Source organism: Stenella coeruleoalba (assembly GCF_951394435.1).
Source record: "Stenella coeruleoalba genome assembly, chromosome: 8".
Lineage (NCBI taxonomy): Eukaryota > Metazoa > Chordata > Mammalia > Artiodactyla > Delphinidae > Stenella > Stenella coeruleoalba.
In genome coordinates, this window is record NC_137154.1 from 104799282 (window position 1) to 104825285 (window position 26004).

The window sequence follows — 26004 nt, forward strand, 5'->3', positions numbered from 1 at the left end:
TTTTACCTTCTTTGCAGACGTGGAAACAGAGGCTCACCGCCTCATAGTTCTGCTTTTGCCAATCTGGAGACTGGTCAGAGACAAAAGATGTGATGTGGGAAAGAGAGAGGACATACACGAAGAGGTCAGAGGAATCTTAGAGAAGAGGAAGTTAGAAGGCGGCGAGGAAAGTTGTGCGGGGATGGGGAAGAGACCTGGCGTAGCCGGGACCTGCGGGAGCTGTTGGAGGCGCAGTGCGCTCTGAGTGGTGTGGGTGTAGGTGAGGGTTGGGTTTCCTTTTGATGTGCTTGAAGAGATGTAAGGAAAAGATTGTTTTGTTTTGTTTTTTTGGTGGGGGTTTGTAATGACTTTTGATGGGTGAGGTATTTCTGCTTCTGTGTGATTCCAGGTAGAGACTGAGTTCATTAAGATTCCAGCTTTCATGCTGTTCATATCGTTTTGTTGCCTTGAGCACACATGTGAAATGGAACTTGAATGACGGCTGATTTGGAAAGCAGAGCATGATTTGGGGGCAGTGAGAAAATGCATTTGACCAGTTTTATGTTAAACTTTGTGAAAGACAAGTTGGACGGGTCCATTAGATACAGGTTATAGAAGGCCTGGGAAAGAATGTGAATTGAAATCCTTACTCGCCAGATGTGCTGTAAATGCTCTGTCCTGCTGAAAAAAATTTTTAGAAATATAGAAAATTATTAAGATGATAAAAAATATTCATAGTACCATCAAGTGGAAAAAAACTTTTACTATTTTAGGGTGTTTCTTCTAGCCTTTTATATGGGTGCATGTATAAACGTGTGTAAAAACTTCATAATATTTTAATTGATTGGATTGAAATTATAATATACATAACATTTTACAACATATTTAAAGTTGTACATTTTACAACATATTTAAACATAATATTTAATTGATTTGATTGAAATTATAATATACATAACATTTTACAACATATTTAAAGTGCTCGGTGGACACTTTCATATTAAATAATCTTCACAAAATAATTGTTGAGGGCAACACAGTAGTTCATCATACGGGTGAACCATGAGTTATTTAACCCTTTCCTTACAGACTTTATTTTAGCTATTCTGCCATTTCTCTAGTGAATCTTATCATTTGCTATTTCTTTTTTAGCCATTATAAATGGCGCCAATTTGGTACGTCATAAATTTTTCAGAATTAGAATCTTTTACTGGTCAGCGGTAGGTGGACACTGGTGCCCACTTTGGCGCACATCTACTAAAATTGGAACAATACACAGATAAGCATGGCTCTTGTGCAAGGATGACATGCACGTTCGTTAAATGTTCTATATATTTGGATGTCAGCTAGATGGTGATCATTTCACAGTTTATACAAACGTCAAATCACCATGTGTTGTAGCTGAAACTCATGTAATGTTGTGTGTCAATTATACCTTAATTTTAAAAAAGCAATGAACACTTTTAGAGCCCTTTGTAGATGTTGCCCAATGGCCGTCTAGGTTTGAACCCCTTTGGATGCCTTTTAGCAAATGATTGGATTTCCTATTTCACTGTCTCCTCCCCAATACTGGGAATTAACTTTTAAAACATGAAAAATAATATCTCATGGTTTTCATTTGCATGTCTTTGGTTCCTAGAGAGTTTATTGGCTATTTTTCTTTCAAAACTTACATTCATGTGTTCTGTTTATCTTTCTCTTCTGTCTTCATCACTTAAGATAGCTTGGACCCAAAACAGAGCGGTAACTAAATAAATATTTTTACGATTGACTGAAAATCCATTGGACTACCACCCAGGAACCAGTAATGCATACAGTTTTTGTGGCTCCTCTTCTATCCATCTTCCCAAATTTAATGATTTCTCCTATGAGATGTAGTATTCAGAGAAAATGTGATTTTTTCCCTACTCCCTGTAATCCTAAGAGACATTCTGTCAGTTGAAATTTTCTCTCATCATTTTCACTGTTCTTCATACATCATTAGTGGGAGCTGTTGCGTTATGGGAGGGCAGTGTCTGGACTCCATATTTATTGAACTCTAATTGTGTGCCCAAATGAATATGCCAGCCATGCAACTACCAATGTAAGTCTTAAAAACAATAATTTGCGTAACTAGCCGACAGGAAGGCTTGAGCTATTATTTAAGTTCATATATAACATTACATCGTCAAGTGTAAATTTATGCTCTGTTCTTTCCAGAATGATTGAGCTGTTGGTAGTTTTATTTATGACTCATGCTTAGATCCATTTTCCAGTGCTGATAATGTTGAGATAATGGGGATTTATAGTTCACCCTGACAAGAGGCCATAAAACAAATGGCTGGATGTTTTCTCTATTGCTACAGGCTCAATTTGTATCATAAAGTACTTAATAATTGTTATTAATGAACGCTCTGTGGTTGGTATATAGACACAGCTGGGCATCACATCTGTTATCAGACAGCCTGTGTTGAGTAAAGCACAAACACTGCAGGGAACTAATAGCTGCAAAAGGAAATGACATCACAGAGCCATAGGAAGTGCCATAGATATTAGCTGCACTGAGACAGAAGAGAATTAGGATAGATTTTAGGAGAAATGACAGAATTTGGCTCTTTTTAAAAATTTCCTTTCATGTGGATCACAGATATCTTCAATTGTGAGCCTGAGTTCCAGGGTCAATCCATATATTATATACGAGTAAAGCATATATCTTAGCTTTTAGATTAAAAACAAATAAAAATAGACAAATTCAGCTTACCAACTTACCCTTCCAGGCTTATCTTCTGCCGCTCCTCTTGAAACACTCTGATGTTCCATCCAAATTGGGTTATTGCCTTTGTTTTTGCAGACTTATGCCTTCCTGCCTGTGTGCTTTCCCTTATGTTGTTACCTCTATTTGAATCCATTTCCCTCAAACTATTTCAAAAGAAAAAGAACTTACTTTCTTTGACTTTTCTTCCTTCCTCCCTCCCTTTCTGTTTCGTTTTTCCTCTCCCCTCTCCTCTCCTTCCTGCCCTCCCTCCCTCCTTCCCTCTCTCCCTCCCTTCCTTCCTTCCTTCCTTCCTTCCTTCCTTCCTTCTTTCTCTTTCTCTGTCTTTTTTTCCCTTATTTGTCCACATTATCAACTTTCATTTTTTTCATTCACCATTGGCAAACATATGAATATATTTCATATGTGTCATTTGATTATATGTAGTCTTACAAAATAGGTTGTGCTTTGGGTGCCTGTTTTTTTTAATTTAAGGAAGTCATGGTAAATTATAGACCTCATTTTACTTCTTTAACTCAGCAATGAAATGCCAGCCATGGGGTCCCGTGAACATCTAGTCCATTCTTTCTAAAGTTTCCTAAAACCCCATGTGTATCCACCAGATCCGATCTGTCCACTCGGTTGGTGATGGACACTCAGCTTGCTCTGAATCCCTATCACAATAAGCAAGGTGATGATGGACATTTTAATGTATGTTGCTTGTGGGTCTCTGGAAGAATTTGCTACATTCCTGGGAGTGTAACTGCTGGGTCACAAAGTGTGTGTAAACTTGATTTGACTAAATGCCCACAGGTAGCTCTCGAGAATGCTTCACCATTCTTCTCTCTGTAGGAGTACATGTTGGTTCTTATATCCCTATGTTCTGCCAATAGTCGGGATTGCCTAGTTTTACATTTTAATCACATTAACAGAGGTACAATGATATTTCATGATTGTTTTCCTTTGTGTCTGTGATTACCACTGAGAATGAACCTCTCCTCACTGACCTATTAGTCCTTGTGATTCATTCTATTTTAATCACCCATTCATATTTTTGCCCATTTTTTCTCTTGGGTTATCTGTCTCTTGTGGACTTAAAGGAACTTCTTATATATTTGTACCTTGTCAGTTTTAGATATTGCAAATATTTTCTTACAATCTGTCATTTCTCCATTGACACTATCTGTATTCTTCTCCATTAAACAAAAATAATTAGTTTTGATGTAATTATACTTAACACATTTATGCCTGAGGATTTCTGCTTTTCAAGTATTTCAAAAAGAATTCTTCCCTACCTCTAAATCACAACTATAAATTCTGACACTTTCTTCTATGGATTTTCTATTTTATCTTTCATTAATCTATCTGTATTGTATTTTTATATGTGATGCTATTTAGGGATACAATTTTAGTTTCTCCCTAATATTATATACAAAACAACTCACCCTTTCACCTTTGATTCATGGTGCTGTATTTCTATATTTATCATATATTAAATTCTCACCTATACATGGTCTTCTCTGAGTTTGCTCTTTTGTTCCATTGGCCTATTTGCCCATCAGTTCTCATATCAATAGCTGCTTACTTTATTACTCTGTGTTAGGACAGGCAGTCTACCATGGGCACTGAGCATCCCTGAACATTCCTGCTGAGTGCGCCAAACCACAAGGCTTATTTATCCCCAAACTGAGCAGTTTCTGTACCTGGTCACATAGACAACCGGGTAGGTACGCGACCATACCATGGCTACTTCTCACTCTCTGGTGGAGGAGACGGGGAAGAGAGAGGGAGAGACTGTCTTGTTTACTGCTTATGACAGACGGCGCCATAACCACCTGGGTGGGGCTGTTTGGACCGCCGTTGTGCACCATTTTTATTGCTCCTACTGCTAAATGTATAATTAGTATTGATGTTTTACATGCTTGTGCTATGAACCCTCATAAAATTCAAGGGGGATAGTCACAATGGAAAGAGTCACTTTTAGAGAAATGATAGTTGGTACGACAGACCACCAATGAGGCTTCCGGTTGCCCCCATGTTGTACAACAGAAACAGTACAGAATTCCAGGAAGTGAAAAGGAAATCACAGTCTTGCGGTCTGTAAACCCCAAGGACCCTTTTGAGGTACAAGTATCTGCTACTGATAACTGTGCTGACTGAAACTAACATTGGTGTATGTTCGGGCAACACATGAATGTGTACTCTGCTGTTTTGGGATGTAATATTCATTAATACCAGTTATGTCGAGCTTGTTGATAATGCTGTTGAAATGCTCTTTATGCTTACTAATTTTCTGTCTGTCTTGTCTATCAATTACTGATTGAGGAGTATTGAAACCTCTTTTCATAATTGTGGATTTGTCTGTTTCTCATTTCAGTTTTTGCTTCATATATTTTGAATCTGTTATTAGATGTAAACACATTTAAAATTGCTATTTTTTTAATGAATTAATCACTTTATCCTTACTTTTTATCTCTGGCGGTAATACTTGCTATGAAGTCTGCCTCGTCTCACATTGTCTTAGCCATCCCAGCTTGCTTACAATTAATGTTTATATGACATAACTGTTCCTGTCTTCCACTTTTAACTTACCCAGGTCTTTATATTTGAGGTGGGTTCCTTGGATATCACATTCAGCTATTTTTCTGAAGTCCAATTTGAGAATCTTTGACTTAAATAGGAACGTATAGACCAAGAGTCAACAAATCATTTCTGTAAAGGGCCAGTTGGTAAATATTTTAGGCTTTTGAAGCATATAGTCTTTGCCGAAAATGCACAACTCTGCTGTTATAACATGGAATTAGAATCTTTTTAAGTTTCCATGTTACCTCCATTTTTTTTGTTACTAATTAGGTAAAAAAAAAAACTCTTTGTGTTTTCATTAGTGATTGCTGTATGGTTTATAATATACGTCTTTACCTTTTCACAGTATACCTTTAAAATAATATTGTAACACTTTACAGATTAAGATTCCTAAATACTTTTACTTTCCACCCAGTCATTTGTGTTCTCTTTTGTCACATATTTGCCTCTGTTTATAAGTACTATAATGCATACTCATTACTTTTCCCCTAGCTTTATTGAGGTAAAATGGCACAAAATTATAATATATTTAAAGTGTACAGTGTGATTATTTGATATACAAATACATTGTGAAAGGATTTCTACTATCAAGTTAATTAACACCTCACATATTTACCTCTTTTGGAGGGGTGAGAACGCAAATTCTATCCTTTTAGCAAATTTCAATTATACCGTGCAGTATTATCAACCATAATAACTGTGTTATACGTTAGATCCTCAGAACTTATTCACCTTATGACTGAAATTTTGTGCGCTTTTACCAACCTCTCCCTATTTCCTCCACCCCCAACCCCTGACAACCACCATTCTACTCTCTGTTTCTATTAGTTCAAAAAAAATTTGTTTTTAGAGTCCATATATGTGTTATTATGAAGTATTTATCTTTCTCTGTCTGACTTACTTCATTTAGCATAATGCCCTCCAGGTTTATCCATGTTTCACAAATGGCAGGATTTCCTTCTTTTTAAAGGCTCAATAATATTCCACTGTGTGTGTGTTTGTGTGTGTGTGTGTGTGTGCCTGAGTGCATGCGTGTGTGTATGTATCACATTTTTTTTATCCATTTATCCTTTGATGGACGCTTAGGTTGTTTCCTTACCTTAGCTGTTGTGAATAATGCTACAGTGAACATGGGAGTACAGATGTCTTTGAGATAATGATTTTGCTTCCTTTAGATATATGTCCGGAAGTGGGGTTGCTGGATCATGTGGCAGTTCTCTTTTTAATTCCTTGTGGAACCTCCATACTGCTTTCCATAGCGGCTGTACCAGTTTATATTCCTACCAACAGTGTACAAGCATTCACTGTTCTCCACATCTTTGCCAGCATTTGTAATCTCTTGTCTTTTTGATAATAGACATCCTAATAGATGTGAGGCGATACATCTCTTTTTTTTTGGTACTTCCCTGATGATTAGTGATGAGAACTTTTTCATGTACCTATTGACCATTTGTATATCTTCTTTGGGAAAATGTCTGTTCATGTGGGTTTCTCATTTTTAATTGGGCTTTTTGGTGTTTTGGTGTTGAGTTGTATGAGCTCCTTGTATATCTTGGATATTAACCCCTTATCAGATATGTGGTTTGCAAATGTTTTCTCCAATACCATAGGTTGCCTTTTCATTTTGTCAATGGTTTCCTTTGCTGTGGAGAATCTTTTTAATTTGATGTAGTCCCACTTGTTTATTCTTGCTTTTGGTGTCAAATCCAAAAAATTATTTCCAAGACCAGTGTCATGGAGATTTTCCCCTATGTTTTCTTCTAGGAGTTTTATAGTTTCAGGTCTTACATTCAAGTCTTTAATCCATTTTGAGTTATTTTTGTGAGTGGTGTAATATAGGGGTCCAGTTTCATTCTTTTGCTTGTGGATATCCAGTTTTCTCAACATTATTTATTAAATAGACTACCTTTTCCCCATTGCATTGCATGTTCTTGGCTCCTTTGTTAAGTATTAATTGACCATATACTCATGAGTTATTTCTGGGCTTTCTGTTCTGTCCCATTGATCTATATGTCTGTTTTAATGCCAATAGCATATTGTTTTGGTTACTAAAGATTTGCAATGGAGTTTAAAATCAGAAAGTATGATGCCTCCAACTTTGTTTCTCTTTCTCAAGATTTCTTTGGCTGTTTGGGGTCTTTTGTGGTTCCATACAGATTTTAAGATTGTTTTATCTGTTTCTGTGAAAAATGCTATTGGAATTTTGATAGGGATTGCATTGAATTTGTACATGGCTCTGGGCAGTATGGACATTTTAACAATATTAATTCTTCCAGTCCATGAGGACAGAATGTCTTTCTGTTTATTTGTGTCTTCTTTAATTTCTTTCATCAATGTCTTATTGTTTTCCGTATACAGATCTTTCACATCCTTGGTTAAATTTATTCCTAAGTATTTTATTGTGTTTTGATGCTATTGTATGTGGGATTGTTTTCTTAATTTCTCTTTCTGATAGTTAGTTGTTAGTGTATAGAAAGGCAAGTGATTTTTGTACATTGATTTTGTATCCTGCAACTTTACTGAATTTGTTTATTAGTTCTAACAGTTTTTTTTTTTTTTGGTGTAGTCTTTAGGCTTTTCTATATGTAATATCATGTCATCTGCAAACGGAAACAGTTTTACTTCTTCCTTTCTGATTTTCTTGCCTAATTGCTCTGGCTAGGAACAAACTTCTAGTATTATGTTGAATAAAAGTGGTGAAAGTGGACATTCTTGTCTTTTCCCTGATCTTAGAGGAAATACTTTTATTGTATGCTAAAGACACTCAGCTTTTCACTGTTGAGTGTGATGTTAGCTGTGGGCTTGTCATATATGGCCTTTATTATGTTGAGATACGTTCCTTCTCTACCAAATTGTTGAGAGTTTTTCTCATAAGACGATATTGAATTTTTTCAAGTGCTTTTTCTGCATCTATTGAGATGATTATGATTTTATATTTTATTCTATTAATGTAATGTGTTACATTTACTAATTTGTGTATATTGAATTGTCATTGCATCCCAGGTATAAATCCCACTTTGTCATGGTGTATGATCCTTTTAACATACTGTTCAATTCTGTTTGCTAATATTTTGTTGAAGTTTTGAACATCAGTGTTCATCCGGGATGTTGGCCTGTAATTCTGTTTTATTATAGTATCCTTGTTTGGCTTTGTTATCAGGGTAAAGCTGGCCTCATTAAATGAATTTGACAGTGTTTCTTCCTCTTCTATTTTTTTGGAAGAGTTTGGGAAGAATTGGTATTAGTTCTTCTTTAAATGCTTGGTAGAATTCACCAGTAAAGCCATTTAGTTCTGGACTTTTCTTTGTTGGGATGTTTTTGATTACTAATTCAGTCTCTTTACTAGTGATTGGGATGAGGAGAGTGTTGAAATCTATCCATCTTTTTTTGGTGTGACCTCTGAGCTGATGTAGAGAATGAAGAGGCTGAAATACTCTAAATAAATACTTCTGGCATATACAGATGCAGAGTCCACATAGAGTTGATGAGTGCATCTCTGTGCCTTTAATAGCACGTGCCCCGTGACCTAGGAAATGAAGGTACTGCTATGATTTTAAATTACTTAGAAGCTGGCTATTTAAACAATTTCTTACACCATCAAGGGTTGATATTTAACTTGGAGAAGGCATATTTGTTTAGAAGTAAATGTGAGGTACTAGGTATATTAAAAAGATAATGGCTATCTCTGTGAATTGCTTTGGAAATGAAAACATGCTCAAAGGCAATAGTGGAGCTCTTACAAGGAAATGTGGGAATGTTTGGAACTTTAATAAAAAAGTTCTAAACAGTAAGGGACTAGCAACTTGGCAGTATACTGAGCCAGGGGAGATGATACCCAGCAGGTTGTATGAGGGAATGTTACAGGAACCATGAGAGGATGAAGCAGAGTGGGGGATAGATCAAGATTACCAAGTCTAGCTGGTGTCTTTGTCTCAGGTCTGAACATATCTGGGTTCTAAATTTGGGAAGCAATTCTGGAGCTCATCTAGCCCAGATCCTATCAAGTGCAAAAATATTCTTTAAAATATGTCACCCATTTTTGTTTGACTGCTCCCATTGACAGGGACCTCACAGCCAAAACAACCCATTTTCTCTTTGAAAAGCACTAGTTGATTGAAAGTTCTTCCTTGACTAATTCTAAAATCTGCCTCTCGTAAACTCACTCACTGGCTCTAGTTCTGTTCTCTGGGCAAACCAAGAGGAGTTCTGTACTCTTGGAATAATAATGCCCCTCTCATAGGCTCCATGCCTCCTTCAGTTGGCAGGAGGGTGGAGAGAGGGTGCAAGAGTCCTACATATACCTGCCTCTTACCATTCACAGCCTCAGTTGTAACCACCAAAAATGTTTCCAGATATTGCCAGATGTCCCCTGGTTGGGGGGCAAAGTTGCTCTCCATTAAGAACCATTGTCCTAGATTCTCAGTTTTCAACCTCCTTTCCTTCAAACATTTTTCTCCTTTACAGCCAAATGTTTAGAGAGTTATCTTTATTTTCCTCATTTTTGTCTCCTATAAACCTCTCTTAATTTCATTTTAGCCAAGGCATCTGACCATGTCACTCCTCTAAAGCTGATCTTTTTTTTTTTTTTTTTTCTTTCTGGTACGCGGGCCTCTCACTGTTGCAGCACAGGCTCCGGACGCGCAGGCTCAGTGGCCATGGCTCCCGGGCCCAGCCGCTCCGCGGCACGTGGGATTTTCCCGGACCGGGGCACGAACCCGTGTCCCCTGCATTGGCAGGCGGACTCTCAACCACTGCGCCACCAGGGAAGCCCTAAAGCTGATCTTCTTAAGGTCACCAAAGAACTCCATGTTGCTAAATCCCATGTTCAGTGGTCAGTCATCATCTTACCTGACCTATCAGAAACGTTTGACATAGTTGATCACCTTTTTTATCTTTAAAGAAATTTCTTTACCTTCTAAGTCACCACAATCTTGACTTTTCTCCTACATTATTGACTGATCTTTACCTCCTTTGCTAGTGCCTCTTTATTGCCTCATCCCCTGTAACTCAGTATGCTGCAGGGCCATGTGCTTGCCTTTCTTTTCTATTCTATCTACATTTTTCTCTTATGACCCCATCCAGTCTTTAAATAATATCCATATATTATTGGCCCCATAGTTTGATATCCAACTGGGCTTATCATTTTAACTTCATTCTCTTATCCAGCTGCTACTCAACATATCAATTTGCATATATATCAGGCAGTTCAAACATGACATGCTCCAAAGCAAACTTCCAATTCTCCTCTCTAAATCTACTATTTTTGTAGTCTTTTTTTCACTGTGACACTGATCTAAGTCCTAAACAGCATATGATCTCTACTCCTGGATTTCTTTATGTTGTACACATGAATTCTAGACCAAAGTGTCTGTGTGTGCTGCTTTATAATGAATAGATGGGGAAAAACATTATGCACGATTATCATTGGGGTTGGTGAAAATGTAGGCCTTTGACTTAAGCTTTCTTTTTTAATGTGTAAAAATGTTAAAAATCCTAATTAGACTAATACGACATGATCATTATAATAAATCCATTAGCTTATAAGGTATTAAGAGAAAGTAAAGGTCACACTGAAATACCCACCATTAATATTTTGGTGACCATCCTTACATGCATTTTTTTTTCAATATGTACTACACATTAATTTAAATAAATGGGATTTTGTTAATGTGTGTGTTTTGGATACATGTTTTAATGCCCTTTCCTCCTCTGTGCTCTGCCTTCCCCTACCCTGCTCATACTTCCTGAGAATAACAACATGGGGGGTGTACTTTGCATGCACAGCTTTCTCCATATTTGTATGGTCGTGTTATAATAAGGCATCCAGTTTTGGTTTTCTTTGTATTTAGCCCTCTTGAACTTCTTTGATCATCTTGGATTTGTGAGTTAATGCTCTTAAAAAATAACATATAGGATATTTAGACCATTATTTCTTCAGACATGTTTTTATTGCTTTATTGCCTCTTCTTTTGGCCCAAGTCTGATTACACATATGTTCAATCATTAAATGTTTTCCCATAGGTAACTGAATCATTTCATTTCTAAATCTTTTTGTTTTTCCTGTTCTTCACTTTCAAAACATTTTTATATTTCTGTCCTCAAATTCATTGATACTTTCTTCTGAAGTTTTCAGTCTAGTGTTAAGACAGTCCAGTCCTTTGTTGTTGTTGTTTTTCCAGATGTTGTATTTTTCTGTTCTAGAGTTTCCATTTAGTTCATTTTTTCGTGTGTGGTTTCCATTTATCTGGCACATTCCCCCATCTGTTCATTCCTTATATCCATCTTTTTCTTTGAAATCTTGAACAATAATAGCATTAAAGTTCTTGTTATCTATTTTCAAGTTCTTGTTATCTGGGTTATCTTGGGTTCTATTTCTGTTCACTACTTTTTCTCATAACAGTGGGTCATATTTCTTGTTTCTTTTTTCCCTATATCTGATACAATTTTCATTATATTTTGGATATTGTAAATGTTATGTTGTAGGGTCTCTGGATTCATTAATGTTCTTCTGAAGAGTGATTATTTTTACTCTAATAGGCAGTTAAATAACTGGCTAATTACCTTGAAATTTTGGAGGCCGAGTTTTGCACTTTGTTAGCAGTTCTGTTTTGTATTTGCCCTCAGTCCTATGGTGACATTCTGAGTTCTGGGATGTTGCCTTTATTTCTAAATACGATACCTCTGGGATTTCAGTGGAAGCCCAAGGTGTTTCTAAGTATTTCTAATTTAGTGTGATTCAAACTTCAAATTCTGCTTTCACTGTAGGGGGCAACAGGTGAATTGTCTCCTCAGTTTTGTCTTCATCTGTTGCTTTCTGCTGGACTCACTGAAGCCTTCTTCATGCATGTGCCGTTCATGGGTCAGCCAAGGACTGAGTGAAGTTTATACACAGATTTTAGGGCTTGTTCTTCTCCAGTTTTCTCCATTCCTGGATTTTTCTTTTCAATTTCCAGTTTCTCTGGAATACTTGAACTTTGTCCCATGACTTTTCAAGTTAAAAAAACTGAGATTTTCTGCTTGGGTTCTAGAGGCCATGTACCATAAGGCCTCAGTGCCCTTAGATAAGAAGCCATATGTGCTGGTTACTTTTGTATGTCAGTTTGGCTGGGTTACAGTACTCACTCAATCGAACACTGTGATGTAGGTATTTTGTAGATGGGGTTAAGATCAGTCAGTTGACTTTAAGTAAAGCGGATTATCTTCTATAATATGAGTGGGACTCATTCAGTCAGTCTTAGGTATTTTCATATTTGCTGTTATAATTTCCTCTGATCTTTCAGTTATTTAGAAATTTTTAATACATATTTCCAGCATATATGATTGTTAGCTGCATCATGGTTAACCTGATACGAATTACTCTGCCATATGACAGATCTGCATTTTTCCAATAATGTTGGACTAACCTTGCATTCCTGAGATAAACTTAATTTGGCCATTATATTAATACTATTATACATTACTTGATTTGATTTGCTAACATTTGCCCTTGGAGTTTTACATTGAGATTCATAATTAAAATTTGTCTATAATTTTTCCTTCTTGTACCTACCTTGTGAAGTTTTAGAATAAGTGATATGCCAGTTGCCTAAAATAAATTGATGTGTTTTTCTATTATCTAGAAATATTTGTCTACCATTACTTTGTTTTTCTTTTTCTTGAATTTTAGGCAGAACCTGCCTGTAAATTTATCTGGACTTGGTATTGTTATTATGGAAAGATTAACTACAAGTTCAATTAAAAATGGTTATAGGACCATTGATATTTTCTATTTCTTCTTCCATAAATGATAGTAATCTATAATTTTCTTAGAACTGGTATCTTTTCTTTATGCCTTAAAATTTAGTGGCATGAAGTTTTTGATAATACTGACCTATAATTATTTTATTATCTGCCATATCTCCAGTTATACCAAGCTAGAGATACTTAATATTTTATACATTTTATTTTGTTGTTGGTGGTGGTAGTGGTGGTTGTGGTGTTCTCTCTTTCTCTTTTTTATCTTGTTATACATTTGTGAATTTTACTGGTGTTTTCTGATTTTATTTTATTGGCTTTGCTGATCTTCATTATATTAAATTTTTAAAAAATTGAGATATAATTGACACATAACACTGTCTGAGTTTAAGGTATACAATGTGTTGGTTTAATACATTTATATATCACAATGTAATTACTACAGTAGTGTTAGCTAGTTCCTTTATCATGTCACATATTTATCATCTCTTTTTTGTGTTAAGAACAGTTAAGATTTAGTCTCTTAGCAACTTTGAAGTTTATAATACAGTGTGGTTGATTAATCACTCTGTGCTTTATTAGATCTTCAAAACGTATCTATCTACTTACTGTAAATTTATATCCTTAAACAACATCTCCCCAACTCCCCCACCTCCTAGCCAGTGGTAACCACCATTCTACTCTGTTGTCACAAGTTCAGATTTTTTTTAGATTACACATGTAGGTGATATCATACAGTGTTTGTTGTTCTCTGTCTGACTTATCTCACTTAGCCTAGTGTCTTCACGGTCTGTGTAGGTTGTCACAAAATGGTAGGATTTCCTTCTTTCTCATGGCTAAATAACATTCATATATATATATATGTGTGTATGTATCTATCTCACATCTTCTTTATCCATTCATCCACTGACAGATATTTAAGTTGTTTCCATATCTTGGCCGTTGTGAATAATACAGCAATGAACCTGCGTGTGTAGATATCCTTTTGAGATGATGATTTCAATTCTTTCAGATATATCCCCAGAAGTGGGATTGCTGGATCATATGGTAGTTCAGTTTTTAATTTTTGAGGAAAGTCATACTGTTTTTCATAATGGCTGTAGTAATTCTTTATTATTTTTTGCTTATTTCATTAATGGCTACTTTTAAATTATTATGCCCTTCAACTTTCTCCATATTTATTCTGATGTTCCTTTTTAAACTTATTAATGTTTATTTCTTTTTTCTATAATCTTTTCATTTTATCTTTTCTGTGTTTAATTTTTTAAAGAGTTGCCACACTGCTTCCCACAGTGGCTGTACCATTTTACATACCCACCAGTAATGCACAAGGGTTCCAATTTCTCCACATCTTTGCTAACACTTATTATTCCCCTTTGTTGTTTATTGTTGTCTGTTATACTAGAGTTACCCACTTACTCAGGGGCCATATGCTGCCGTAAGTCATGAGAAATGACCAGGACTGGAGAAGTCACTTACAGAAATCCTGTTGTCACTTCACTGCCCACCCCCATCTCCCAGCTGACACTTCTTCTTTCCTTGGAGAAGAGCATCTCCTCCTTTCTCATTGCCTGCTGAATGGGCAAATCATGTAGAGTGATAGAATAATGCAGGAAAAGAGAGTTACTTTCACTGTTACATCCCTAGGTACCAACCTTCTTCACCACGTGAGCACTGCCTTCTTTGGAGGTGCTATGCTTGGAGAATGGTGGGGGGCAGACAGAATTGAGTTCTTATGCAGGAAAGAGGCATCTAGAAATTGACTTAAGAAGGAATCCAGAAGAATGTAGTCAAGTCAAAGGGGGTAGGTAAATCGAAACAAAAATCGGTGACTCACACAGATACAAACAGCCTACACTGCACCAAATGTTACCCCTACTGTCACCTGGGTTAATAGCACGGGGTTCTTCTTCACAAATAACTCTCTAACTATTCGTTGTCACTCAACAGTTTTTTTTTCTTTTCATAGAGACCACCCTTGGTGTTCATTTTAACCTTATGTCCCCTTTAAAAAATGCTTAAGACCAAAGAAAAGAAGAACAAAATATAACAAAACATGAGGTAAGGTAAAAACCATGCTCAGAAGAAAATATATAACATTAAATGCTTTTATTATTAAAGAAAACTAAAACTGAAAGGAACTTAGTAGTCCTCTTAAATTAGGAAAATACAACAAAAACTATTTCAGAAGAGGAGGTGGAGATTTAATAAAGAAAAAGGCAAAAGTCTATAAAACGTAAACATTTATTTTAGCAGTGTGATGTACAACGCATACAAAAGCTTGAAAGTACTTGCTAATATATATAAAAATTTTACATGCTTGGCTGAGCTGCCATAGAATAAAGATTTGAAAGACTTGAGAAATGCAATGAACAAGCTTGACGTGATGACCATATAGAGAACAATGTTAGGAGGAGGATACCCCTGATATGTCCTTTCCTGAGGGGATAGATTCCACTGGAGTGACACCTCTGACCTCTCTGCAGTCCTGGCACACTCTTCGCTAAGGGATTAATTTGGCTCTTCAGAGTAGAAGGAAAAATGTGACATACAGATGCTAGATGCTTCCTCTTCTCTTTCCCCTGGAACCAAGCTTCCAACAGGGACCACACACTCTGCTTTGCTACTCGGTGCCATCGTTGACCATAACAGCCACCACCAATTATCCGAGAGGGCCACCTGAGCCCAGCACTCTCTGTGACCAGATAGAAGCTGCTGCCTAAGTCTGAGGTTTAGTGTTACAACACTTACTTTCCCATGGATATAAGCCATATTTGCTAACGTCAGCGCGGTCAGTAATAGAAATGATAGTTTGGACTCCATCTGTCAACTTTTTGTTTTACTCTTTGATTGTTACCAGCACTCTTGTGGAAAAGTTAAGTATATATTGTTGGCAGCCTTCTAAAATCCGACAATAACTTGAAGAGGCACATTTTATGCAAATTCACATGGGACACATGAAAATGTACAACATGTAGGCACTATAGCAAGTCTCAAAACACTTCCAGGAATTGGTAACATACAAAATATACTCTCCTTCAGTTAAAAAGTCACTTGACAGAAATCAGTAACTGTGAGAAAACAATTTTTAAACTAATTTCTGAAATTATAAAATAAAGCATTTATAAATGATTGAAAGTTCAGAGGAGATATAATGGAAAATAAGAAAATGCTTAAGACTGAAGGATTAAAAAAAGTTCATATCAAAACTTGTGGGATACAGCTAACGTGGTACTTAGAATAAATTCCTGATCTTAAATCTTTATATTAGAAAAGAACAAAGGTTAAAAAGATGAAAAAGGGCTTCCCTGGTGGCGCAGTGGTTGGGAGTCCGCCTGCCGATGCAGGGGACATGGGTTCGTGCCCCGGTCTGGGCAGATCCCACATGCTGCGGAGCGGCTGGGCCCGTGAGCCATGGCCACTGGGCCTGCGCGTCCGGAGCCTGTGCTCCGCAGCGGGAGAGGCCACAGCGGTGAGAGGCCCGCATACCGCAAAAAAAAAAAAAAAAAAAAAAAAATTAAACACAGACCTACCATATGATCCAGCAATTCCACTTCTAGGTGGAAGCATTGAAAGCAGGTACTCAGATACTTGTTCATATCATTATTCACAACAGTCAAAATGTAGAAACAATCCCAATGCTCATTAATACATGATGGGATAAATAAAATGTGATATCTTCATACAATGAATATATATTTATATAATGGAATATTACTCGACTGTAAAAAGAAATGAAATTCTGACAGACGCTATAACATGGAAGAACCTTGGAAACCATATACTATGTGAAATAAACCTGACACAAAAGGACAAATACTGTATGATTCTACTTATGTGAGGTATCTAGAATAGTCAAATTCAGAGACAGAAAATATAGAACAGGTGGTTATCAGAGGCTGGGGGAAGAAAGGAATGGAAGTTATTCTTTAATGAATATGTTGGGGATTATGAAAAAATTCTGGAAATAGATAGTGATGCTTTTTCAACATTGTGAATGTACCTAATACCATACCACTGAACTGCAAACTTAAAAATGGGCAAAATGGTAAATTTTGTGTATGTTTTTCCCCAATAAAAAAGCAAAAAATTGGGGAAAAATAACTCGTATAGTTCTTTAAATGCTTTTGCACCCATTTTCTTTGATCCTCTGGGTTATCCTCCCTTGCCATGCTCTTCCAGATCATCCTGTACTCATCCTTTTATACCACTGATCCCAGAAGGCTATAGTATCTGTTAAATTGTTGCCATCGCTAGACTGCAAGTTTTGAGAGGGCAGACTGTCTTTGTGTTGTTCACTCTTGTGACCCAGGACCTATTATGATGTCTGGCAAAGAGTAGGAGTTCGGATATTCCTTGAACAATAACAAGTCTTACGGATATGTTAAATGATAGCTAGAAATCTCAAGTCTTCTGACTCTAAATCTAGTCTTCTTTATTGGGGCAACTCCGTATTTTCTATTGACTTCTCTACTTCCAAGTACTTCTAGCGTTTAGGCCAAACTGTATAGGTATGGATGGCAGCTTTATCTTTCCCTGAAATAGCTTTTGCAATGGGCACACTACTTTAGGTTTTAATTGTGAATTCCACTACAACCTCGAAGGTTTTTTCCTTGTTTACCTGACATCACCTTTCCCTCATCACCTATAAGATTAGTTCTGAAAATATTAAGGCGGAATTTCCCAGGAAAAAATGGAACCGACAGGGACTTCCCTGGTGGCACCGTGGTTAAGAATCTACCTGCCAGTTGGCAGGGGACACCGGTTCGATCCCTGGTCCGGGAAGATCCCACGTGCCGTGAAGCAACTAAGCCTGTGCGCCACAACTACTGAGCCTGTGCTCTAGAGCCCACAAGCCGCAACTACTGAAGTCCACGCGCCTAGAGCCCGTGCTCCACAACAGGAGAAGCCACTGCAATGAGAAGCCCACGCACCACAATGAAGAGTAGCGCCTGCTCGCTGCAACTAGAGAAAGCCCACGTGCAGCAACGAAGACCCAATGCGGCCAAAAATAAAAATAAAATAAATAAATTTTAAAAATGGAACTGACAGATCTGCAGCAATACTCCTGAATAAACCAGAGATGTAATCACTCATTATCATATTTTTGTTGAAAAGTTTCCTCTTACTCCTCACATCCTCCATCAATCCAAAGAGTTTCTAAGGCACATTGTTTTCAGAATGAAGGTCACCTCAATACCAAAAATAATGGACGTTTCCAGATAACAGTTTCCAAATGCATTATTTGTAAACATTTGACTATTTTGGAATTTGGTGGAGGGCTGTCAAAGGCAAGTAGCCGAAAAGCACAAGAATTCTGTCTGTGTCCCAGGAGGGGAGAGGAAGAAGGCTTGAGAGGTAAGGGTGTTAGTTGTGTGAACACAGAATGTGGTGGGCAAGTTCGTTGGTGCTGTGACAGGACTGCCCCCAGCAGAGGGCGATGTTGGTCTGTGTGAAGCCTCCTGGGTACCCCCTCAACCCCGGCCCCAGCATCCTTGGATCATTGCGGTTTTGTGTTCTTGCCATTACTCTTTTTAGCTTTGGTGAGCATAACCTTAGGAAAGCCTTGAGATCTGAGGTTTGGCCAGTGGTTCAAGGTTTACTGGGAAATACTGTATGCACTTTCTCAGGAAGGAAAGAGCTCTCTCTCGTTGGCACCAAAGGCCTGGGGACAGTGGCTGGAGCTAAAATTAACAAGAAAGCGTTCAAGGCAAACAGCTCCATCTCTTCTCGCAGACACAGCTTCTTCTTCTCTTTGAACACTTGGCTTTGAAATCAAACCTATTTTCTGCAGGTTGGAAAGAAATGTGGGAGCAGGCAAGCCCTGTTTAAGTATGGCTTGTCTTGGAGAAGTGTGCTTCCAGGACTAAATTAGCTGAGCATGTGAGCAGATGACAGCCCAGAAAGACAGGGGAGTAATATAATTTTCATTCGACAGCAAGCTAAGGGACATCTTTGTAGCTCACGCAAGAAGCCTGGGAAATGCCAGGCAGTCATGAATGCTAAAGCCTTTGGGATCCCTGCCAAGGGGATGTGGCTTACATGCTCCAGGCCATGACATCTTCATAGGCAACATGGAGAGTGACAGGTTGGCTTACGCCGGAGGTTTTACACTTTGTATGCTTGAAGGCACTGCTTAGCCACCACTTCCTACTTTTGCAGACACCTGCACTTCCAGAGAGATTAGAAGGCACCTTTTACCCTTGAAGTGATAGTATTCAGTTACCCACGTGAGTGCAGAAGTGGGCATTGTGGAAAGAATTCTGTGGTCTCTTACCGTAGACGGCTGCTGGAGGTATTAATTCATGGATTTTTGCTTTAAAGTGTCAAGGCTCTTATTAAGAGTGGGGTGAACAGGAATCAGGCCTTGTGGCTAAGAGCTGGGGAAGGGTGGTTAAGGGGAGAAAATGTACGTTTACTGGACACTTGTGTCGTGCCTGCACTTTTCCTCTGTTAGCAACCTCACAGCCTTGTTGCATTGGGGCTTTTTTCTCCTCCTTTACCCTGTAGTCTACTTAGGACAGTTTAAGGAATTCATCTGAACTCGCAGGGTTAGAGGCAGGATTGAACTCAGGTGTATCTGCCCACAAATTCCTGGCTCTTCCCCTGCGCCCCCAGCAACACTGGACTCCTCTGGGCTTAAGGAGATCAAATCTTTCCACATGTGTAGCTCAGCTGCCGTCCCAGGGAAGGTGCAGAAATTGTTAGAGGGAAAAGGGGCCTATGGGAGATGGGTGCATCCGCATCATAGCTTCTTTCCAGTGTCAAGGATGCAGACCAGCCCCCAAACTGCTTCTCTCTTGGGAAGGTTACAGCCCAGGCCAATATGGTCTGAGAACCATATTTTTTTTTTTTTTTTTTTTTGTGGTACGTGGGCCTCTCACTGTTGTGGCCTCTCCCATTGCGGAGCATAGGCTCCGGATGCACAGGCTCAGTGGCCATGGCTCACGGGCCTAGCCGCTCCGCGGCATGCGGGATCTTCCCGGACCGGGGCACGAACCCGTGTCCCCTGCATCGGTAGGCGGACTCTCAACCACTCCGCCACCAGGGAAGCCCTGAGAACCATATTAATCAGAGCCCATGCTGTCAGGCTCCTGGGCCCAATCTGTAAAGTCTGCGTTCACCATGCAGAGGGCTCGGAGGCTTCTGGGAAGAAAATATGCCCGTGAAGAGGCTGTTTGTGGCTTTATTAAAACCTCTAGGAAGGAGTGCATTTTGGTACAGAGAAGAAATCATTGGGTCTAGGAGACAATGTAGTACTCAAATGTGTTCTGCTGACCAGCTTTGCCTGCATAGATTCTGAGGACGTGATGATGATGATGATAAAGACGGGGTGCCTGGCTAGATGAGGTCCCCGAGCAGCAGCTTTGGATTTGGTCCACATGAAATCAGCATGACCTCTGGGTCAGGGGTAAAGTGGGAAGTGGTGAACTCTGGCCAGTAGTATGGTGCAGACAGAGTCCAGGAGGTGGGAGGACCACCGAGGAGTGAAGCAGTTTGCTCTGGGTGACTGGGAATCACTCATTATTTCTAAACATGACCTGATACATTGCAGCCCCAAACTCCTCAGGCGTGGGAGGGGGTGCTTACCAAGACGCTGTCCTGTACGGGGAGAAGGTGAAAGTGTTCCCCCAGATACAATGCAGTTTAAGCCCCAGCACGCGTGGGACGGCCCCGTTGTAAGCCTTCCTGTCTTTGCTCAGTTGCTGTCTCCTCTCAGAATGCTCTGTCTTCTGCAGCTGGTTCAGTCCTAGTCATTTTTCAAGACCCATTTGTCACCTCTCTTTTCATTTTTCCTTCCTCATTGTCAAACATGGCACCAAATAGCCTGTTGATAAGTCCGAGCTGAGCTTGGCACTTACTGTGCTGAGAAAGAACACTGCATTGACAGACTTCTCAGAGGGTCTTAGGTGGGCTAGGGCAAAGCCAGGACACTCATGAAGTTTTGAAGTCTTGTTTAAGGCGAGTCTTTAAATGCAGAAGCTTGCTTAGGATTGCAGAACAGTGAAGATACGAGTCTATGATTGGTGGATACAGGGAGGTGAGGGTTTTGAGGACAGGATGGGAAGTGACTTGGATCATAAGCAATGAATTTGATGTTATCTATTGAAAAGTTGATCCATTTTAAATGGATTTGCAAGGATGTTCAGCTATTTGCAAAAGGTATCTTCCTGGGCAAGGGTTTCCTGGAAGAGTAGAGTCCTATTGGGGAAGATGGCAGGGTAGCCCCATCGTATGATACGGTACGATGGTAGCCCCATCATACGATGTGAGCTGTGAGCTGTGTGGGTGTGGATGGCTTTTGTTCTCACCATCCACGGAAGACGACTTCTCCCGCCGCGGTGAACATAGCCACCTGTTCACATTGCATCACAGCGCTCATCCCTGGACATGCCAACCTGTCCCCACATGTATGTCTCTTGAGGCCAGAGCTTACAAACAATCAGACACGCAAGCATTGAAAATGCTTGTGGAATTAATGAAAGAACATTTTCAAATGTGGTCCCTACACCACTAACGGTCTGTGTTATAGTTTACAGAGAAATTCTTCAATCCGTGTTCAGGTATGCTACTCCCCTGTCTTCCCTCCTCTTGCCCTGCCTCTGACACTCAAAGAATATGGGAGAAAAATGTGATCAATTTGGAGAGAGGAAGAAATATGAAGCTAAACCTCCTGCATCTAGTCGTTAATCAGAAGCATGGATGTATATTTCTGAGGGAGGGAAAATGGTCAAAATAAGCATTAAAGATGTAATGTAACTTAGATAAACCTGGCGTGAATTGTTGGCAGCCTGCCTTTTTCTTCTGAATTTGTGCATAAATTTCAAGCCGGGTTACTTTTCTGGCTACAGTATCATCATGCCTTCGTTTTCTTGCTTAATCTTTCAGAATCACTCAGAATGCAAGGTCTGAGTTTTGCTACAGTAATTGCTGGAGAGGGAGCTTGGCCAAACTAATCAGGGGTCACTTCACAAGTTTTCTCCTGGGTCCACAGCAGTCACTAGAAAGGAAACTCGGCCAGGACTCAGAGCCCCTGTGTTATTTGCCGTTTGTGTATTCAGACAGTACAGGGGGAGCATCTTCCAGCAGTTTCTTCCCTATCCGTGACTCCACGTGGTATTGGAGTCTGCAGATTTTCTTCTAGAGCCATCAGTGAAAGGATGAAAGAAGGTGAGTGGGGGGAGGGAGCTGAACCAGGGCAGGATTACAGTAGTGCCAGATAATAAGGATGCCAATAATGCAGTGGGATGGATTCGCATTTGCATAACAGCCTTGTCAATAAAAGCCCTTCCCATTTTCACTGAAGAAATTAAAAGGCAACAGTCGATTCACTCTTCCTCCTGGTTACACGTGTGTGGGTCTCTTCTCTCTGTAGGCAATCTAGCTGACCAAATAGCAGGGGGGTACCATTTAGGGTTGCAGAGTCCCGAGAAAGGGAGGAAGAAAACAGGTGGTGTGTCCACATTGGTCCACTGCTGGTCAGAAGAGCAGTTCTAGACGGAAGGTGATGTCCTTTGAATAAAAGGGTGAAATTAGGAGTTAGCAGAGGATGGTCAATATCTTGGTGAAGAGCAAGGAGAGGTGACTAGTATTGACTAATAGCTGAAACTAATAGGTAACATTTATTGAGCCCTTAAATAATTTGTCTCACAACAGAATACTACACAGAAGTGAAAATGAAGGAATAACATCTATAACATGAACAAATCTCCCTAACAATTTTAAGGGCCAAAAGCAGGTCCCATACATGTCATACAATACTCTTTTTTATAAGGTTTAAAAATTCAACAGCACATTGTTAGGCATATACATGTTTATACAAATAAAACAGAAAAACTGGGAAATGATCCATAGAGCATGCAGGTGGGCGGTTGTCTCTCTGGGAGAGGGAAGTGAGTTGGGAGGAGCTTATAGGTTGACGGGTTATTGGATGTTCATTATATTATAAATAAATGCATAAAATAAAAGAGAGTGCTGCATAGACAAATGATGGGCATGTGTCATGGGCCAAGGACACTATTAATTCCAATTCTGTGTACCTGCAGTGGACACAGACACAGACTCAGACACAAATATCAAACAAACAGCCGAACACAACACATCAGACTCTGAGCATGTGCCCTGGGCAGATGCTGGGCTCAGCATTTGGTATGCGTCATCTCATTGACTCCTTATGACCACTTCATGACACAGGTATGTTATAAACCCCATTTTACGTACAAGGGTATTAGGCTCAGAGAGGTTAAATCACTTGCCCGAGGTCCTGTGGAGGTCAGATGGTAAAACCAGGACTTGAACTAAGTCTAGCAGCTAAGCTCTATCTCTATCGTTCAGAATTCCTAGCTCAGTTCCTTCTTGAACCTTGACACTCCCTGGAGCTCCTCACTTTGGTTACACCTGCTGCCTTAGCACCTAGCATGTTGTACAGCACTGGTCGGTCCGTGTGGAACACCCAACATCTCCTTTAGGCTGACGCTGCCACTGTGGGCCCTGCCCGAGGGAGTGGTGCTGGGTGGTCCTTACACGGACGTGTCCACTGCCTGACTCGATGTGAACACCTTACCCACCAGGGGTCTTGCCATAGTCTGGTGGTTGTTATGTGAGATGGTCTGAGGTAAGGGACTCAGCCTCGGAACTGAGGGTGCTAAGCTAATCGGCCATGATTTCCCAGAATTTGGATTGTAGGGTATGGACAGCATGGACGAGCTGATGGAGAATGGAGACAGCAAAGGAGAGAGAGGTCATGAGAAGCCAGGCAGGGCCTGAGACCAAGGAAGGGACACAGAACATAGTTATGACCTGTGATTCTCTAGATACATGTATGTACTGCGCTTGCCCACCGTGTCACGTGTTCTCGTGAATGCAGTAGAAAGACGAAGCAGGAGTAATTGTGGATGAGACATGGCGAATACCCTTTTCTTTATAATGTGTGCAAAAGACGCTTGTAAATGCACCTGCTTTTCTCAAACTAGAGATTTCCTTACAGCAGCCCTTTCTTAGGACTGACTTAGAGGCCACGGAGCATCTGGAGAGCCCAAGGAAGAAACCAGCATGAGGAAATAAAATTAAGTTGCAAACCTCCTTTGACATTTAAGAAAAATCAACAACCATCTAAGTGATGAGAGAGACCAGAAATATAACTGGCTGAATGTCAATTTTAAAACTAGAAAGATAGCTGCTACTTTATCTCACTGAGCAGGTGTTTCTGAGCAGTAAGTAACTCACGGATGGTCTATTAAACTTTAATGCTTGTGATAACAGCAAAGAGCATCTTGCTGCCCTCCTAAAAATACATACATACATATATATATATATATAAAAATAAACGGCAATTTCCAACATTTATGCTTTACACCATTTTCTTTTCACAGTTGTATTACTGTGTTATCTTTTGCTATTATCTTGACCACAAGCCCCTGCTGCATGAAGCTGATTTGCCATCGTGGACAGAACAACCTAATGTAATTAACTATCTGGGAAGTGTACAGTGATCATTTCCACATAAAAAAGATTCTCTCCTTGAATGAGCACCCTCCCAATAAGGCACTGATTTCACTGCTTATAAAACAGGGGATGAGATGTTAATTTTTCTTGGAGTGGGGAGGCATGTTTTTTCCTTGCTTTCTTCATTTAGTTTAAACTCATCATCTCTGTGAGGTTTTTATTGAAATAGTAATTATGGCACATCAAAATGACTTTAAAAAATATACAGAAGAAAAAGATGGAGCAACGTTAATTGGAAAAAGTTTAGATAGGAAGAGAGTTGCTATTTGAGTCACCCCGATGAGAGTTATTACCTAATAATGAGGGTTTGCACTCCTAGTACGCTGGCTTTTGTATCTGAGCCTTTAAAAACCGTGAGCTAATGAAGCTTCCTTCCTGCTGTCATTGCCAGCTGATGAGTGGAGAAAATAAGGACCAGGTGAACTTGGCTTTTCTTCAGTTCAAACCGCTTATTAATGCCATGGTTTGGAATAAAACTTAGAAACTCCACCTCTCAGGTTCTCGTGCTTGTTTGTTTCTGAAGGGTAGAAAAATAAGCCACTCCAAAACATGCCATTTATGTTGAATTAAAGTTACTTAAGAAGCAGCCGGTGCCAGAAGGACTCTCTGATCCTCCTTTGTCCCCCCAAAGCATCTCCCCGGTGAACGATACCCTTCCTGTACCAGGAGGAAGAGAGACAGCCTTATCACCAGAGATTCAAGGCTGAGAAGGCTGTACAAACAGACCTTGATACTTCTCCACAAATTTACTACCCCAAGCCCAAATCCCACTGTCTTGTCAATTCTTCACAAATGCCCCGCCTCTTTGTCTAAAAGGTATACCAGCTGACTGCTTTGGGTACTTCTTTGAGTCTCATATATTTCCGGATTGCCGTACGTGTGAAATTTGTTTTCCTCCCACGAATCTGTCTTGCATCAATTTAATTACCAGGCCAGCCGAAGAACCTCGACGGGAAGAAGGGAAATGTTTTCCTCCCTACCCTTCCTTTTTCTGGAAGATCAAGGTCCTCATTCTCTGCCCTGTACAGCGAGCTCCTGTAACCGAAAGTGGGGTTCAGCTGCTCGCTGCTCAAAAGCCAATAAAGAGGCCAGGTTGGTGGAAAGGAAAGTTTGCTTCATTTTGCATGCTGGCCACCGGGGTGGGGTGAGGTGTGGGGTGGATGCCTGTCCAAAGGCCGACTCCTCCCGCCCTCCTGCCGACAATCAGGGGGCGAGAGCCGTTATAGACAGAGGGAGGGGGCTACATGCAGAAACAGCACAGGTAGCTCTGACAGTCAGCTTGAAATTGGTCATCCGTGGTCTGACCAGCATCACCTTGATTGTTCTAGATACAGTTAATCTTCAGTTCCAGGTTTGGTTTGTTTCCGTTTTTTGAGGCCAGTTCTTGGAATTGTGGAGGCTTATGTCATGGCTACAGCCTGGTCATCATGCAGTTAACTTCTTCCACCTGGTGGGGGTTTCAGTATCTATAG

At 39.6% G+C, this 26004-nt stretch overlaps 1 protein-coding gene across 13 annotated transcripts in view; it reads left to right on the top strand.

Annotated features, from left to right (window-relative positions):
- The window catches only part of NTM (neurotrimin), a gene marked incomplete at its 3' end in the record, with an annotated part of 1328870 nt that overhangs the window by 47911 nt on the left and 1254955 nt on the right, over positions 1-26004 (top strand). The gene's annotated exons all lie outside the window — the stretch shown is intronic.